A 4,244-nucleotide genomic window follows, 5' to 3' on the forward strand; every position below is an offset into this window, starting at 1 on the left:
TGGTCACTGAATGGTGACTTAAAAACTGCTTTGCTATCCGTATCAAAGTTAGCAATTAGCCTACAAATGCAGCACTAGCTAAGACACTGTGATACACGGCTAAACGATAGCAGAGCTAATTTTCCCACGCCTTGCTCAACGCCCTATGCCCAAAATTGACTGCTCTGTCGTTCTGTATCATGTGTTGTAGTCTTGTAACTATGTAGTGTTTTAATTGTGACCTGCCAAGGGACTGCGGATGAAAATTAGCTTTAAGCTATGTCTGTGAAGGTTCTTCAATCGGGTCATGGTAATTCTAAGCTTAATCCAAAAAGGCAACTGGACTTGGTTGAAGTTCTTGAAGATGTTTCACCTCTCATCCGAAAGGCTTCTTCAGCTCTAAACTGACTGGTGGATGGAGCTAGAAATATAAGCCTCCAGAGGTCATTAGTATGCTAATAGATGTGTAGCTTTAAGCTAACTCAGGTGCAATCCATCGGATGGTACCATCACACCACAGGGTTCCTTTTCAAAACAATTATTAAAATTAATTAAAATACATCAGGAACAGCTTGAACTAAACTCTAAGATAAGATAAGATAATCCTTTATTGATCCACAGGGGGGAAATGTGGGTGTTGCAGCAGCACAAAGACAAAATAGCAAGTCAGTAAATACAGTATAAAAAATACTAGGTATATACAACTGTTATACAAGTAGGAGTAAATAAAGTGCCATGGTATGCAGGATGACATAATACCGTATGGCATGAGGTCTAAGGTTTACCATATGGTACAATATAAGATGCCGTATAAGTATATAGTATATATAGTAAGTATATAGTGCGTAAGTACTATAACAGTAAAAATTGCAATTATATGTACATTATGAACATATACATTAAGTATTAGCATCCCAAAATAGACAACCACAGTCAATACTCAACAACTGCACCTGTTCTTAATCACAGAAGTCAGTAGGCTACTTGTCTCTCGGACGTAGCCTACAATGCTAACGCAAGGTGCAAATAGCAATATAGCTTCCGCGTTACCTTTCCTACGATTTCTATGCTAAATTCAAACCTAATGTCACTGAAGTTAAAAGAAACTTAAATGACAATATTTCATTAAAAATTGGATTAGAACTAATTTCTTATTCTTTTCAGATGCTAACTGAACTAACAAGAACTAATATTACATAGTTAGAAGACTGTTGTGTATTTAGGATTCCAGTTGCTTTAGAAATTAAATAAACTTCTGAGGGTGTCTCTTTTTGCCAAACTTTCATCCACAGTAACCCTCAAAATGCTTACATGATAGCAACCCACACGCACACACATCTCCTGTGTGAAGGGAGGTAGCCCCGGTGCAGGCAGGTTAATATCAGGAGCACTTGACAACAATGGTGTGTTATGAGGTGCTGCAGCGGTAATAAGGTCTTTGTTGGGACTTTAGAGCACAGCCACATCACATCATTACTCATCCTGGGAGACCAGTTGCCAGTCGGCATGGCAACCGGGACTTGGCTGAAGCCAGAAGCAAGACCAGAATCTCAATGACCCGGAGCGAGACGCACACACAAAGAGTGATCCAGAGGAAGGAAAAAGTTTACAAGTGGCCAGGGTGACCCGAGACCGCTGCCTCCGAGATGGGATGGAGTTGATCTAAATCCAAGAAAATTTAAGGGAAATATCTCTACAGGAAAGTCAACTTTAATATGACAGGTGGGAAATAAAATGCAATTTAAATTCAAAGCAACATTTTAATCTAACTCTTACAACAATTTTCAAACATTGTGTCCTTCAAAATAAATTAGTTCAGAAGAACCAGACTGAAGAGATCCAATCCAACAGGAAATAGATTAACTTCAGCCCCCTTTCATTTCCACCTGCACCCACTGTCTGAACGGACCGATTAGGGCTGCACGGTGCGGTCAGTGGAGGTATGCAGCGGTGTGAGAGTCTCATCCTGCAGGTTGTTGGGTGTGTTGGGTCAGTGTTGGAGCGGTCAGCAGCTGCTGCCTGGCCTAGGTCCCACAGTTCCCAGGCTGGGGGGATTGACAGGCCAGTAATAAAATCAGGCGCCCTGGTTGGGCTGTGTGCAGCCCATTGTTCCCCCAGCAAGGCCCGCGGCTGCTGTTTACTTTCTCCCATATGCATTATTCAACGGCACAGGAGCTCCCGGAGAAAGGGGCCCCATTCAGGGATCCTCTTGCCCTTGTTTTGTTTTGCTAATTTTCAATTAAAATAAACCATCTCTTGCCAGTGCCATGGCTGAGTGGGGAAAGAGAGAGGGACACTGTCCCTGCCATTTGGGCCGTCTGAGGAGATTAGACCGCATGTATAAAAGGGAATAAAGTGGGATGTATCATTTATACTGTCAGTGATATGTTTTTCTACAGTGGGATTTAAATGGGACACAATGAGCGGGGTTGCTGTTTCAGTTGAGAGCATACGCTGCCCTCTTATTTATGTCATTGTTGTTGAACATGTTCCCCAGCATGACCTCATTTTTAGAAAGAGGATTAGATATGTAAACAAAAATCATCTTCAGATTTATTCCCAGTCAACAAGTGCGCTTTTGTTCCACGTTACGAATTTCACCCTTGAGGTTGCAACAGGAGGATTCCCATATGGCAGGGCAAAGTGTGAACTAATCACAAAGACAATGACTTTTCAATAATGACTCCCAGAGGTCATTAAAGCGAGCCAGCCAGGACAGCCTGGACTAATCAATAAGTCCAGTGATAGCTCTCTTTTTATTTAGTCGCCTCTTTCACACAGGAGGGGGCCCAGCCAACCTTGTGGAGCGCAGGGACAGATGCGGTGACAGTGGGGAACTAGCAGAGTTAAAGATTCACCACACATCTGTCACTTCAGCCGGGGCGGCAGCTCTCAGGCTGCCCCCGCTGACAGCCTGCCTGCCTGCCTGACGCCATGCCTACCTGTGGCTCTGGTGAGGCTCGCTGCTAAGCTTTACCATCTGCCTCTTCTTTGGGGTCTGAGTCCCTTCATGTCAATTCCTTAACCCACCCTTTTTCAATTTTCTTAGTATTTAAACCCCCACTTACACTCATACGACACACTACAGATGTTGTGATGCAATTTTTCCTGAAGCGATACCACTTTAATTACCTGACGTTGTGTATTGGCTGATTCCAAGTACCAATATGATTCTAGTGCAATAAAAACATCACATTAAAGTCATACAGATATTTCGCCTTTATTACAAACTGTATGGAAACACCCCTCGAAACTGAAGCCTTGCATACTGCACACATTGCATTTATACCGGTGAAATTTTCCAGTGTAAAGTATTGCCAAATGTTGCTCACTCTAGTGAACATAACATGCTGTTGTTGTTTGCGCCCACATAATAAACCACCTGAAATAAGTTCATCTTTGCTGCTTTAAAAAAGTAGGTCCTCTGGGCAGCCATAATTATTCTATGGTGGCAGAACAGGGCACCTTTGCTGTGTAGGCTGTTTTGGTGGAAAGAAGATTATATGACTTTAGGTGGAACAAGTTGATTCTTTTATCAAGGGTAATAAATTGTGGTATTGGATTGGCATAGACTGGTGAACCTAAATTTAAGGAATTAAAGTCCGTATTGGAGAAATTTCCGATTGGTCCAAGACACACAAACGCCTGATACCTCGCATCCTCCCCTAAAATCACCTTTTTAAATTCTGGAAGGAAGTCCTAATTGGCCGGCTCCCAACCTCCCTAACTCTCTCTACCTGTCAAACGCTGATGATTACAGAGGATAGCGGCAGCCTGTTGTAGCCTGTTTTGGGCCTTACAGCAGCCAACTTTCATTCAACAAACTCATTTATCACACAACATGTATGTCATCATCTACACTATCAAATTCAGATCTGCTTCTGTGTGTGAGGAGAAATTATTTTCTGTGTGTGTGTGCATGCGTGCGTGCGTGGGGGGGGAGGACGGGGACCCACGCTCGCCCGTTAGTGCCTGTGAGTGGGGATGTGAATGTGGAGGGCCTCTTGGCTTGGCTGGACACAGTCTGTTCCCCTGCTGGGTGCAGGTGAGCTCTCAATGCAGCCCTCAGCACCTGCCCTCTTTGTTCCCTTGTTGATGGCTTTATGGCGTGAAGGGGATCCGTCTGTCTGGCTCTCGTAAAGCCAGCGGCGCGAGGCCTAGTAAAAAGCCACGCTGCTGCCAGGGCATTGTGTGGGGCCCCCGTGGCTCCCAGAGTGACCCCACCAGCCAGGGAGAGAGACCGGTTTAGCGCCCACCCTAGCTGA

The sequence above is a fragment of the Semicossyphus pulcher genome, unplaced genomic scaffold, assembly GCF_022749685.1.
Source record: "Semicossyphus pulcher isolate SPU_LCO1_2020_fin unplaced genomic scaffold, fSemPul1.0.p SCAF_2, whole genome shotgun sequence".
In the NCBI taxonomy this organism is placed as follows: domain Eukaryota; kingdom Metazoa; phylum Chordata; class Actinopteri; order Labriformes; family Labridae; genus Semicossyphus; species Semicossyphus pulcher.